Below are 14,515 nucleotides of genomic sequence, written 5' to 3'. Positions count from 1 at the left end.
CCGAGCCGGGATGCAAGCGGCACAGAGAACCGGAGAGGCCGCCGGGCTCGGGGGGCGAGATGGACACACGGACACGGTGAGAGACCAGACAGCGTGCACACGCGCCCCCTCCCTCGCCAGCAGTGGAAACACACCAATGGCATTGCTGGACCGGGGCTGTTCACGGCACAGCCCGACCCACATCAGCACGTGGCTGGTGCCCATTGATTTTTCCATGTCCCGCTGGGTCGATGGGGCCTTTGCGCCCCCTCCCTGCGATGTCGGCCTTAGGGGCAGAGGGCTCCGCTGCCCTGGTGCTCTGGGAATGGCGCTGGGGGGCGGGGGGATAACTGGGCCCCAAGCCCCCTGCTCAGCCCGTGGGGGGGGGGGCACCATCCGATCTACGGCATCCAGTGTTTCCCCTTTGCAACCCCCCACCACCCAGTCAGCCAATTAGGAAGCAACAAAATCAAGCAGAAGGGAAAATAGTTCATAGCCAAGGAACAATCCCCCCCCACCCCCCCGAGGCTGCCATAGTGACCAGGGGTGGCATCACTCGCAGGATGCCGGGGTTCACGGTGCAGCCGGTGCCCAGGCCGCAAGGGGCTGAGATCTGGTCACAAGGGGGGGGAGGTACCCGGAGGGGAGGGCGAGAAGCGTGCGGTTGACAGAGATCAGCTGGGCACCAGAGGAGAGATTGTCCCACCTACAGCTGGTTAAGCGCCAGTGGGGGTGGGGGGGGCGGCTGGGTTGCGAGCTGGGTGCTGGATCGGTCAGCCCCCCCCTTCTGGTCAGTTTCCAGGCGCTGGGCTCTGCCAGGAGACGGGACCCGGGGGCATCGGGACGTTTTCGTGTCACGACGGCGCCCGGGAGCCCCAGCCACGGCCCAGGCCCCCGTTGTGCCAGACGCTGCCCCCCACGCACCGAGGGCCCGTCCCTGCCCCCCCCCAGGCCCTAGTCCATGGGGATAGGAGGGACTCGGGCCCAGCAGCTGTGGGGGCCACCCGGACCCCGCTCCCCCAGGGGAAGAGCGGGGCCCAGCCATGCTGGTCCCCCCGGGCCCCCGCTCAATGCCCACCTGCAGGACCCAGTGACCCCCCCAGCCCCCGACTCCCCAGTGCCGGGGACCCCGTTGGGGGGCACGACCCCGGCCGGGCTGAACAGGACGGATGTTGCTGGGGGAGGGGGTGGCTCCGTAGCTAAAGCATCAGATGGAAAATAAAACAAATGGTTTAAAAATAGAAGTGGGGGGGGGGACAGGGGAGGGAGCTTTTGAGGCACAGACCCAGGAAGCAGCGTCTGGGGCCAGGGAGCTGCCAAGGCCGGGGTGGTGGGGGGCAGTGGGGGGAGGCAGAGCAGGATCAGGCCCTCTGCCCATTTCACCAGAGCCCTGCCCCCCCAGCCCTGCCGGTGCCCCTCACTCCCCACCCGCAGCCCCTGCCCCCCCAGCTCTGCCGGTGCCCCTCACTCCCCACCCGCAGCCCCTGCCCCCCCAGCTCTGCGGGTGCCCCTCACTCCCCACCCGCAGCCCCTGCCCCCCCAGCTCTGCGGGTGCCCCTCAAGGGGAGAAATGGAAACCCAAATCTCCTGCCCAGCCCGAAGCTGGGCTCCGGCCCCTTTGGTGGCTGATTTGAGAAACGACCTGGGGCTGCTGACCCAGCTGGGGGGAGGGGCAGGAAGGTGGAGAAATGGGAGGCGGGTGGGGGAGAGGGTCTGTGTGAGCCGGGGAGAGGGCAGAAGGGAAGGGGGGGAGCGGGGAGGGGCAGGGGCTAGGGGAGCAGATAGGGCAGTGAAGGGGAGGGGCATAGAGAGGTGGGGGGAGATGGGGAGGGGGATGGGGGGACCGCAGCGGGCGAGGGGGGAGCACGGGAGTTGGGGACGGAGCGGATGGGCAGTGGGGGGAGAGCAGGGGATGGGCAGGGGAGGGGAGCACAGGGAGGGGGGATGGGCAGGGGAGGGGAGCACAAGGAGAGGGGGAGGGGGATGGGGGATGGGCGGGGAGGGGAGCACAGGGAGAGGGGGAGGGGGATGGGGGATGGGAGGGGAGCACAGGGAGAGGGGGAGGTGGGGGGATGGGCAGGGGAGGGAGCACAAGGAGAGGGGGATGGGCAGGGAGGGGAGCACAGGGAGCAGGAGAGAGTGGAGGGGGGGATGGGCAGTGGGGGAGCAGGGGAGGAGTGGGGGAGGGGCAGGAGAGGGGGAGGGGCAGCGGGGGGCGCACGGGGAGGGGGGGAAGGGCCCCCGCAGCCCGGGTCCTTTCCGTATATGGCAGCGATTTGCTCTAAAAATAAACAGTTTTGCAGGCGGCTACGTGAGAATTTCCTGCCGCCGGGCCAGGCTCAGCCCCCCCGCTGACCCCCGCCTGCAGCCCCCCCCAGCCAGGGGCACGGGGGCAATGAGGCAAAAGCAAGAAGAGGCCCTTCCCCTCGGGGGCGCCGGCTCCCATCCGGCCCCGGGGGGGGACTCAGGGATTTCCCCAGCTCAGGCCTGTGTGTGCCCCATTGTGCACCAAGCGTGGCAGGTCTGAGCCCAGGTCCGGTGGCCAGCGGGGTGGAGGGGGTGGCTTTACCCCCAGGGGCCCGGCTCCCCCGCAGGGCGCAGAGCAGGGCCCTGGGTGCCGGGCAGGGAGGCAGCCATGGGCCTTGCTCTGGGAACCACTGAGGCACAGCAGCCCCCCCTCCCGCCCCACGCAGGGTCCTTCCTCCTGGGGCAGCCCTCCTCCTACGCGCCCCCCTGCGAGTGTCACCCCCTGCCCAGCCCAGAGCGGGGCGCCCCTTCCCCCTCGTCAGCCCTTAGCAAAGCTGGGGACCCCCCTGCCCACCCGAGGGGCAGCCGCTGCAGCCTTCTCTGGAGGGGCCCTCAGGGGGGCCGCGTGGGGCGAAACGAAGCGGACCCGGCTGTGTCGTGTGCTGCATCTAACTGCCCATCCCCCGGGAGCCCCTGCTCCAGCCACGGGTCCCCCAAAGGCTCCCTCGCACCCCCTGCCCCCCAACTCCTGCCCCGCCAAGGGGAGCTGCCCGGCCCCAGTCTCAGCGGGCTACATTGGGGCTAAGCAGGTGGGTCCCTGGCCCGTAGGGCAGCGCGGCCGGGTGCCCCCTCCCTGGGCACAGTCACCTGTGAGCCCTTCATTGCACAACCAGGGACCCTTCGACCCCTCTGGTCCTGGGGGGTGGTATGCTCCGCCCCCCCACCCCCCGCGGCCGGCGACCCACTCTCACCCCAGCCAGCGGTGCCTCCCGATCACTCTGCCTGTGCCGGGGGAGACGGGATGCCAGCACCATGCTGCCCCCGGGCACGTCGCCCCCCGAGCCGTCCCCACCTGCCCAGCGACGGTCGCTGCCCTGCGGAGCAAAAGGCACCAAGTGTCAGTCACTGAACGGAGGAGAACCCAGGAGTCCTGGCTCCCAGCCCCCCCCCGCTCTAACCACTGGACACCACTCCCCTCCCAGAGCTGGGGACAGAACCCAGGCATCCTGGCTCCCAGCCCCCCCGCTCTAACCACTGGACCCCACTCCCCTCCCAGAGCTGGGGAGAGAACCCAGGAGTCCTGGCTCCAAGCCCCCCGGCTCTAACCACTGGACCCCGACTCCCCGGAGAGACCCCCCGGCGTGCTCTTCCCCCCGCCCCCGCAGCAAGCTGCCAGTCTGTGCATGGAGGAAATTTAGCTTCGCTCCTGAGCCTCCCACCACAGGCCGGACGCGGCTCAGCCTCCCCATGCCCCACCCCATGGGGTGGGGCAGGGGTGGGTCCCCCTCCTGGCAGCGTCTGGGAGCTGAAGGATGTGGGGGAAACGCCCCGCCAATGCTGGACTCACGCTCAATTGTTCCATCTCCCCCTGGACCCCGAAAGAATTCGTATTAAGAAACAGTGAGATTGAGGCACTGCCCAGACCCCACCCGAGACCAGGGCCCCGTCGCGCCGGGCACCTCCCAGACCCCAGCCGAGACCAGGGCCCCGTCGCGCCCGGCGCTGCCCAGACCCCAGCCGAGACCAGGGCCCCGTCGCGCCCGGCGCTGCCCAGACCCCAGCCGAGACCAGGGCCCCGTCCCGCCGGGCACCTCCCAGACCCCAGCCGAGACCAGGGCCCCGTCGCGCCCGGCGCTGCCCAGACCCCAGCCGAGACCAGGGCCCCGTCCCGCCGGGCACCTCCCAGACCCCAGCCGAGACCAGGGCCCCGTCGCGCCCGGCGCTGCCCAGACCCCAGCCGAGACCAGGGCCCCGTCCCGCCGGGCACCTCCCAGACCCCAGCCGAGACCAGGGCCCCGTCCCGCCGGGTGACACCCAGATCCCAGCCAAGATCAGGGCCCCGTTGCGCCGGGCGCCGCCCAGACCCCAGCCGAGATCAGGGCCCCGTCGCGCCGGGCGCTGCCCAGACCCCAGCCGAGACCAGGGCCCTGTGGCGCCGGGCGCCGCCCAGACCAGTAGATGGGTCCCCTGGAGGTGGGACATGTGGAGGGAAGGGAAAGGACATAGAGAGAAGAGGGCAGGGCAACCCGAAAGCCCCGCCGAAGCGAACGGGAGGGAGAGGGACACACAGAGACCGCGGACGAGGCCGGGGCGAGGGAAAGGAGCCGGCGAGGGCCGCGAGTTGCCGGCTGGACGAGCCGCTCCCTGACCCCATCCCCCGGAGACACCCCCTTGTCCTTCGCTTCCCGTGAGTCACCCCGGAGGCCCCGCCGGCGCTGGCTGGAGCTGGTGGTGAGCTGGACCTGGGAGAGGAGCTGCTCCGGGGCATCCACCCCGGGGAGCCAAGCGTCCCAGCCAGGGTCTGGCTCAGAGAGCACCCGACGGGGCGCGGTCGGCCCTGGGGGAACCGGGCTCAGAGCAGCCCCTGGCTGGGGAGGGATTTGGCCGGTTCCCGGGGCCCCGGCTCCCCCACGCTGGAACATCCATTGCTCCTGACCACAGCTGGCACCGTGGGATCCCTGCCAGCTCCTGGCTCTGCCCTGGGCCCCACCGCCACCTCGGCCAGCGAGAGACCTGGCTCCTGCCCCAAATGCAGCCACCTCTGGGGCGGGACGCGGCAGGCAGGCGATCCCCTGGCAGTCTGGGCTGGCCAGTGCCCCAGTGCAGCCCTAGGGGGCGCTGTGCCGCAGGGAGGGGGTGGGGCAGCAGGGGGCGCTCTCCCCGGACACTGAGCCCCACCCTGTTCCCGGCAGCGGCCCATGGAGGAGAGGAGAGCGCCCCCCGCAGCAGGGAGTGGCCGCCCTGGGGCTCTCCCGGGTTGAAGGAGCCAGAGTGGGGCTGGCTGGGGGGCAGCTGACTGACCTGGGGGGGGGCACAGGCTGCAGGGAATTTGCTGCACCAGCCCTGCCCCGGTGCCAGCCAGCATAGGCCAGGCAATGGAAACCCCTCGCCCCCCGGCACCGGCCTGGGATCCCTGCTGGGAGCGCTGGGGGCGGGGGGGCACTGCACCCAGCAATGCCAGCACCCCTCAATCCAGACTCAGCCCCCTGAAACCCCAGCCCTGAGCTCCCCCCCGGCCCCTCACTCCCACCCCGCAGCCCCCTGCTAGCCCAGCCCTGCCGGTGCCCCTCACTCCCGACCCACAGCCCCCTGAAACCCCAGCCCTGGGCTCCCCCCGGCCCCTCACTCCCACCCCGCAGCCCCCTGCTAGCCCAGCCCTGCTGGTGCCCCTCACTCCCAACCCACAGCCCCCTGAAACCCCAGCCCTGGGCTCCCCCCCGGCCCCTCACTCCCGCCCCGCAGCCCCCTGCTAGCCCAGCCCTGCTGGTGCCCCTCACTCCCAACCCACAGCCCCCTGAAACCCCAGCCCTGGGCTCCCCCCGGCCCCTCACTCCCACCCCACAGCCCCCACATGTGGCTTTGCCTATAGAAGGCCAGGAGGCCGGGGCAAAGCTGCCACATTCCTGCTTGTTTTGCAGCCAGGAGCTGCAGGGCTCTGGCTCCGGGACACGCCCGAGGGGTGGGGGCCGCGCTGCCTGGGTGTGTCCCTGTGTCTGTGGTTTCCATGGACCCCCCCCCACCCCCCCCCGGCCCGCTGCCCCTCCAGCCCAGCTCAGGCCCTTTTAATCCTGCTGCTCAGGGTGTCGGGAACCCCCAGGGCACCAGGGAATTGGGGGGGATCCAACAGGGTTAGAGGGACCCCGGCCTGGGCCTCCCCCCGTCCACCACCCAGGGACTGTCACCCCCCAGCCTTGGTGCATGTGCCAGGAGACTGGGAGTCAGGATGTCTGGGTTCTAGATTCAGGCCTGGGAGGGGGTTCTGGGCCCCCAGATCACACCCCGGGGCCCTGAGTCCAAGTGCTCTCCACACGGGTGCCCCATACGGACCGGTCTCTACAGGGCCAGGCTGCAGCTTGGAGGGGGAGGATCACAGAAGGGACACTCTCCCCCACCCCAGACCTCAGCACGGCCCCTTTAAGGCAGGTCCGCTCCCCCCCCCCCACAGCCCTGGGAGCACATGGAACCAATTAGTCTGGGCCTGGCTCACATGGGTCCGGCCGGGGCTCGGGTTTCACGCCCAGAGCTGTACGCAGGGGAGGGAAGCGGGGGCTGGTTGTACAGGGACCCTGCCCCCACCACTGAGATGCAGCTACCTCTGGGGTGGGGCCCCGGGGCTGGTTATACAGGGATCCCGGCTGGGAAGGAGGGTGCTGGGGCCAGGCTGGTGCCGGGGTGGAGTGGGTCGGCTGGGCCCAGGCTCAGGGGGTGCGGGGGGGAATCAGAAACCCGGGCTTGCTCCTGGCCGAGGCACCGGACTGGGTTTTCTCAGACGCCTGCGTCCAGCTCTGGTCTGAGCCACAGCGGCCTTGATCCCACCCGGCCCCCACTGACTGCGGGACCTGCCCAGCTCCGACCCCCGCCGGCCCCCCGCAGCAAGTGCAAATGCCCCAAAAGAGTGCGGGGCCACGGCCGGGGGGGCACCCGCCTAGCAGGAGCTCTGGGCACAGACACAGCCGCGGATCAGTGCCCCCGTTCTAGGGCAGCCCCTGGCGAGGCCGCTCTGGTCCCACCCATGGTGCACTGGGCCCTGGGACGGCGCTGAGAGCAGTGACCCCTCCAGGGTGCCCATCCCCGGGGCGTCTGGGCCTCGGACACCACCCTCAGAGCCGGCCCTGTGGCAAAGACATGGACAGGATGCCCCAAAACCAACCCCATGGGCCAAGGCCAGGGTATCCCAGCCGGGACCCGGGCCCTGCCCCCTGCCTCCCCCAGCCTGGGGTGGGTCAGAGGGGAAAGGCCCGGTGTCCTGTTCCCCTTCTGCGGCCGTGGGGATGGGCTCAGAGGCCGGGTGAGGGGCTGGCATGGGAGGAGGGCAGGACCTCCAGATGGTCCATGCTACAGCCCCACAGATTTTGGACCTCCTGCCCCTGTCTCTGTCCCAGGGGGGAGCTGCAGGAAATAAATCAAGCCCCCACCCCCATCCCAGCTGGAATCCCACCCCCGAAGCTCCCCACCCTCCTGCTCTGAGCCCCCCCCAGCCACAGGCCCCGCCCGGGCCCCCTTAGGGACTTTTCCTACTTCCGCCTGGGCCTGGCATGAAAGCAGCGATTGTCTGACCTTCCCCCGCCGCCCGCGCCTCACTCGCACAACGGAGCCATTCAGCCTCGGGAGCCCCCCAGCCCCCTCCCCCCCCAACGGGGTCCGGCCAGTGCGCAGGGACTGGGGGGAGCCGTGGGGAGGGCTGCACCTTGGGAGACGGGGCCCCCAAAATGGGGGCATCCGTGCGAATCCTCCCCTTCTGGCACAGACCAGGGGGTGGGAGAGAGGGGCTGCAGTGCGTTAAATGGGCTTGCAGGTTGTGGGGCAGATTCTGGAATAGGGGGGACATTGGGGGACCCTTTCCACTCTCCCCAAATGGCACAGAGCCCCCCCCACAAGAAGGCAGGACTTAGCCCAACCCCCCCCCCGATTCTGTTCCTGGCCCTAGTGCCGAGACTGGAGGGAGCAGAGAGGCTGCAAAGGGGGAAAAACAGCCGCAGGCTTCAGGGCTTCGGCAGCCACAGGGGGTCAGGAAGGACATGCCACTAATGCAGGGGGCGGGGGCCTCTGGGGTGTCAGGCGCTGGAGATTGGACAGGAGTGGCTGGGTCCAGGGATCCAGGCTGGAGCGGCAAGGAACAGGGGGAGCCTGGCTAGCTGGGCCCATGGGGCTGGACTGGGTGGTGGGGGACAGTGTGGGGGCAGGAGGGATACCGGGGGAGCTGATCTGGGGGATGGCGTGTGCCAGGGGGATCCCACAATTCCCGTGGCCCCTGGGAACAGGCCCATCCCTCCGCCCAGAGCAGCCCCACCCCACACACTCACCCCAAACCCAGCCAGCCCCAAGTGTGGCAGCCACCCCCGACCCAGACAGGCCTGGGCCAAGCAGCCCGCATGGCCCAGGGCAGTGCCTGGGGGAGGGGGGAAATCAGGTTGGGTCTCCTCAAGCTACAATGTGGGGAGACAGAGACTGGCTGATGTGGGTCGGATCCCCCCAATCCTCCCTGCAGGCCAGGACCCCCCCACCCTCTGCCCCATCCCTCCTCCCCTGCCCACAGCCCTACGACCCCCCCTTGCAATCCAAGCCCTCCCCAGTCCGAGCCTCCCCGCCCACTGCTGCTGCCCCATCCCCCCCTTCCCATGGGCCAAGTCCAGCCCCCAACCGTCTCGAGTTTGTCTCCCAGCACGACTGGGCCCAGCTACCCGCGGCCCCTCCCTGCCCAGTGCTGAGAATGGGGGGCCTGTGGGGCGGCACCCCTGTTGGGCACAGAAATTCCTTCCGCTTGAGCTGTTTTTGAGCCACCGTCAAGAATGTCCTGGGGGGGAGAGGGGGGCGTCTCCTGCCCCGTTGTCCTGCTTGGGGCGGGGAGGGATCGGGGCCCAGCCTCCGGCCCTGCACCCTGCCTGGCCCCCCCAGGCTCCCTGGCAAGGAGCCTGTGCAGAAGCTGAAAGCAGCAGATGTCGGGGCCAGGTGGCCGCCCCCGAGGTGCTGCGGCACTGGATTGGGAGCCCGGACACCTGGGTTCCATGTCTGCCTCTGATCCCCTGGCTGAGTCCCTTCCCCCACTCCGTGCCTCAGTTTCCTCCATGTGAGCTCTCATAGTACATGTCCCAGCGCCCAGCACGATGGGGGCCCCACATTTGACTGGGGGGGGACACACAATGGGGCCCTGATCTCGGCTGGGGTCTGGGCTGCAGCTGTCATGATGGGGGCCCTGAATTTGGGGAGACACACAATGGGGGGGTCCCCGATCCCAGCCATGGCTGCGTGAGGATTTTCCCCCAGCAGCTCTTAGAGGTGGCCACGGAGGAGTTAATTGCTAATCGGCCCTAATCGGCTAATCCCGGTTCTGATCCTTCCCTTCTGACATCACACGTCTCAGCTGCTCCTTGGCACTGTCCCACCGTTACCTCCCCCACGGCCGCCACACCCAGCCTGCCTGCCGGGGTGGGGACATGGCCCGTCAGGGCCCCGGCCACCCACCGAAACGCCACCCGATCCCGACCTTCACCCCCCAAACTTATTACTGGCCCCTCCCCCTAAATTCCACCCCCTTAAAGTCCCCCCCGAGCTGGGATTCTCCATCGCTTCCCGTTCCACACGGCTGCTGCGTTCCCCACGAGAGGCAGCTACCTGTCTGCATGTGGGGATGCAGGAAACGGGCCCTTGTGATTTACGGCCCTGATTCTGCAACCGCTTTTGCACGTGCAGAACTGGGATCTTAGCCTGGGAGCTCTAGGCTCTGCCCCTCTGTGTCTGGGGCCCCGAACTTACTGCAGCGTAGCTCGTAAACCTCCCGTGTTATAACCTCCCGCCAGTGTGGGAGCCTGTTAAACCAGGGGCATTTCCACCTGGCGGGTGAGTCCGGGGGGGATCTGGCCTCCAGCGACTGGAGGAGAAATGAGATACTGCTTACTCGATACTTAGTGCCCAGAGATCTGGCCGAGGTTGTGACCCCTTGTTGTGCCAGGCGTGGCCCAGACCCCGGCCAAGATCAGGGCCCCGTCGCGCTGGGCGCTGCCCAGACCCCGGCTGAGATCAGGGCCCTGTCGCGCTGGGCGCTGCCCAGACCCCGGCCGAGATCAGGGCCCCGTCGCGCTGGGCGCTGCCCAGACCCCGGCCGAGATCAGGGCCCCGTCGCGCTGGGCGCTGCCCAGACCCCGGCCGAGATCAGGGCCCCGTCGCGCTGGGCGCTGCCCAGACCCCGGCTGAGATCAGGGCCCCGTCACGCCGGGCGCTACCCAGACCCCGACTGAGATCAGGGCCCCGTTGCGCCGGGCGCTGCCCAGACCCCGGCTGAGATCAGGGCCCTGTTGTGCCAGGCGCTGCCCAGACCCCGGCTGAGATCAGGGCCCCGTCGCGCCGGGTGCTACCCAGACCCCGACTGAGATCAGGGCCCTGTTGTGCCAGGCGCTGCCCAGACCCCGGCTGAGATCAGGGCCCCGTCGCGCCGGGCGCTACCCAGACCTCAACTGAGATCAGGGCCCTGTTGTGCCAGGCGCTGCCCAGACCCTGACCGAGATCAGGGCCCCGTCGCGCCGGGCGCTGCCCAGACCCCGGCTGAGATCAGGGCCCTGTTGTGCCGGGCGCTGCCCAGACCCTGGCCGAGATCAGGGCCCTGTCGCGCCGGGCACTGCCCAGACTCATAATAAGATCCAGTCCCTGCCCCTGGGATCTCCCAATCAAGGGGTCATGGCCCCCACGTTACCCCCAGAGAGGCTAAGTGAGCAGCCCAGGGCCCCACAGCAAGTCGCTGGCAGAGCTGGGGATTTGACCCCCATCTCCCAGCCCTGGGCCATGTGCCAGAAGCACGACGCAGTCCGCCCTCTCCCCAACGGCCCGCGGGCCGCCCCATATCCCTTGGAGTGATTTCACCCCCCGCACCACCCGGCACCCTCACCTGGCACCCAGATGTGTGGGGAGAAGCCAAGATGCCTGACCCAGGGCTGCGGCTCAAAGTGTCTATCGTGGGGGGCCAGGCCGGGCCCAGGGACCTGACTCCGGAACCCCAACTGGGAATCAAACTGCAGGCCCAGGGGGCCAAAGACAAGGCGCTTCCCCTGGGAGTCCCCATCCCGCTCCGATCTCAGCCCCCAGAACTGGGTCGCTCCCGCATTTCCCTTCCCCAAGGCCAGGGAGCCACTCTGCGAGCCCCTGCCCAGCTGGCCCAGCCACTGGCCACCCCAGCCCCCAGCCCGCCCGCACACAAGTGGAAAACAAGGGGTAAAGCCGCTGGAGTCTAATGACAAACATCTGGAGCTGGGAGACTGACCAGAGCTCCCCTCCCCCCGGCTCAGTCCAGCCCAGAACTGTGCCCTTCCAAAATATATCCGATTGCCTCCGAGCGGAGCCGTCCCCGGCCCACGGCTCCCCCTTGCCGGGCTGGAGGGCAGGGACCCCGGGAGAAAAAGGGGCCCAGCAAAATACTCCAGCCTCTTCCAGAGCCGATGGGTCGGGAGTTGGGGACTTCTGAGGCCGCCTTTGGGCCCTCGCTGTGTTTCGAATGGACCACGGACAGCCCGATCGACGCCCCTGGGGTGCAGTTAGATTTCCCGACTCTCCGGGCTCCTCTCCTGGTCCTGCCCAACGAGGGGCTGGGGAATCCGGCTGGAAAGTCGCCTGGCGAAGAACGCGAACCCGAGCGAAGCAGGAGGCCGGGGATCGTCGCTCGCTTACCTTGGGAGAAACCCCGTCCCCACGTCGGACTCTCCTCGCCCCGTCCCGACCTGGCGAAGAGAGAAGAAAGGTCTCGGTTTAACGGGAACCGGCGGTTCGGGGGGCCGGGGGCATCGGGACTGCGGGACCGCGTGGGGTCAGAATCTGGGGTTTGAACAGGGGCAGAGAAAGAAGCGGGTGAAGTGACCTCAGCTAAACTCCGGGGACGGGACGGACGGGACCTGGTCTCCGCAGGCCCCAAAGGAGACGCCGGCTCCCTCCAGTTCCCCACCTTCCCCCTCGACGCCGTGCCTGCAAAGAGCCCCCCAGGTTGGCACCAAATTAGTCGGGCTCCTTGGGAGGAACGAGCGGGTTCTCTGGGTCTCCAGCCTTCCCGGGGCCCAGGTGCGCCCCTCGGGGGCCCCACGCCAAGGGGGCAGAGGAGGATCCGGGGGGATTTTGCAGGGTCTGGTACCGTTTTTCCCTCCGCTGTCAGTTTCCCAGTCTCCCCGGCAGAGACTCCAGAGCTCTGAAAGTGACCAGCCAGCCCAGCGCCCTGGGGCTGCCTTCGGTCCCGCCCCCCTGCCCGGGACACACCCCTCCCCAGCTAAAAGGGGCAGGGACCAGTGTGAGCGGGGCCCGATCCGGCGTGCGAAGCACTGGTGGGATAGAAGATCAGGGTAGGAAGGGACCTCAGGAGGTCATCTAGTCCAACCCCCTGCTCAAAGCAGGACCAATCCCCAATTTTTGCCCCAGATCCCTAAATGGCCCCCTCAAGGATTGAACTCACAACCCTGGGTTTAGCAGGCCAATGCTCAAACCACTGAGCTCATTCCTCCGCCAGGAGCAGAACCAGAGCCTGGCTGCGGCCCGCCGGGGAGCTGCACAACCAGGATCCCAGAGCGCCAAGGGCTGGGCCTCAGGCTCGGCTGTTTCCGAGCTCCAGGCAAAGGGGATTTGGGCAAACTGGGCGAACGGGTAACGGCCACGTCTTCCTGAGGGTCTGGGCGGCGCGACGGGGCCCTGATCTCGGTTAAGGTCTGGGCAGCGCCCGGCGCGACGGGGCCCTGGTCTTGGTCAGGGTCTGGGCAGCGCCCGTGGGGCCCTGGTCTCGGTCGGGGTCTGGGCAGCGCCTGGGCTGCCGGGGCTCTGGTCTCGGTCGGGGTCTGGGCAGCGCCCGGGCCACTGGGGCTCTGGTCTCGGTGGGGGTCTGGGCAGCGCCCGGGCCGCCGGGGCTCTGATCTCAGTGGGGGGTCTGTGCCAGGTAATAATCCAGGGGAATCTGTGGGGATTGAGGGGCCCATTTACACCCTCCATCAGCACAGTAAGTGGCGTTTATTAGGTGTATTACGGTAGCGCCCAGCCCCCACCCCGTGCCAGGCGCTGCACAGACCCAGAACTAAAAGCTAGGCCCTGCCCGTTGCGCTGCCCCTCTCCTGGGTCTCCCCCTGGGTCTTGCGGGCTGCCGCGAGGCAGGAGAAGGCAGCCTGGCAGGAGTTAATTCGCAGCGGCTGGTGACCGGCTCTCGGGCCTGGTTCTAATTTAGCTGCTGCTCCCGGCTCTTGGTGCATTTTTGCTTGGAGCTGAGACGTTACACGCAGAGTTTGTGGCTAGTGATAATGACGTGGGTTAGAGCTTCGTGGGTGGAGCCCAGCCGAGATTGGGGCCTCGTCGCGCCGGGCGCTGCACAGACCCCAGCCGAGATCAGGGCCCCGTCGCGCCCGGCGCTGCCCAGACCCCAGCCGAGATCAGGGCCCCATCGTGCCGGGCGCTGCCCAGACCCCAGCCGAGATCAGGGCCCCGTCGTGCCGGGCGCTGCCCAGATCCCAGTTGAGATCAGGGCCCCGTCGTGCCGGGCGCTGCCCAGATCCCAGCCGAGATCAGGGCCCCGTCGTGCCGGGCGCTGCCCAGATCCCAGCCGAGACCAGGGCCCCGTCGTGCCGGGCGCCGCCCAGACCCCAGCCGAGACCAGGGCCCCGTCGCGCTGGGCGCTGCCCAGACCCCAGTTGAGATCAGGGTCCCGTCGTGCCGGGCGCCGCCCAGACCCCAGCCGAGATCAGGGCCCCGTCGTGCCAGGCGCCGCCCAGACCCCAGCCGAGATCAGGGCCCCGTCGTGCCGGGCGCCGCCCAGACCCCAGCCGAGATCAGGGCCCCGTCGTGCCGGGCGCCGCCCAGACCCCAGCCGAGATCAGGGCCCCGTCGTGCCGGGCGCCGCACAGACCCCAGTTGAGATCAGGGCCCCGTCGTGCCAGGCGCCGCCCAGACCCCAGCCGAGATCAGGGCCCCGTCGTGCCGGGCGCCGCCCAGACCCCAGCCGAGACCAGGGCCCCGTCGCGCCGGGCGCTGCACAGACCCCAGTTGAGATCAGGGTCCCGTCGTGCCGGGCGCCGCCCAGACCCCAGCCGAGATCAGGGCCCCGTCGTGCCGGGCACCGCCCAGACCCCAGCCGAGACCAGGGCCCCGTCGTGCCGGGCGCTGCCCAGACCCCAGCCGAGACCAGGGCCCCGTCGTGCCGGGCGCTGCCCAGACCCCAGCCGAGACCAGGGCCCCGTCGCGCCGGGCGCTGCCCAGATCCCAGTTGAGATCAGGGCCCCGTCGCGCCGGGCGCCGCCCAGACCCCACCCGAGATGAGGGCCCCGTCGTGCCGGGCGCTGCACAGACCCCAGCCGAGATCAGGGCCCCGTCGTGCCAGGCGCCGCCCAGACCCCAGCCGAGACCAGGGCCCCGTCGTGCCGGGCACCGCCCAGACCCCAGCCGAGACCAGGGCCCCGTCGTGCCGGGCGCTGCCCAGACCCCAGCCGAGACCAGGGCCCCGTCGTGCCGGGCGCTGCCCAGACCCCAGCCGAGACCAGGGCCCCGTCGCGCCGGGCGCTGCCCAGATCCCAGTTGAGATCAGGGCCCCGTCGCGCCGGGCGCCGCCCAGACCCCACCCGAG

At 69.5% G+C, this 14,515-nt stretch overlaps 1 long non-coding RNA gene across 1 annotated transcript; it reads right to left on the bottom strand.

Annotated features, from left to right (window-relative positions):
- Nucleotides 1-3,195: 3,195 nt before the first annotated feature.
- LOC144277655 (uncharacterized) lies at nucleotides 3,196-12,115 on the bottom strand. The gene is made up of 3 exons (XR_013348473.1): nucleotides 12,056-12,115; nucleotides 11,602-11,651; nucleotides 3,196-3,320 (listed from the first exon to the last, which is right to left on the bottom strand). It is a non-coding gene; the product is annotated as an uncharacterized LOC144277655 (long non-coding RNA).
- Nucleotides 12,116-14,515: the final 2,400 nt, after the last annotated feature.

This window comes from Eretmochelys imbricata, chromosome 20, assembly GCF_965152235.1.
Source record: "Eretmochelys imbricata isolate rEreImb1 chromosome 20, rEreImb1.hap1, whole genome shotgun sequence".
NCBI lineage: Eukaryota > Metazoa > Chordata > Testudines > Cheloniidae > Eretmochelys > Eretmochelys imbricata.
Note: the sequence above shows the minus strand (reverse complement) of the source record. Positions and strands in the feature narration are given on the sequence as shown.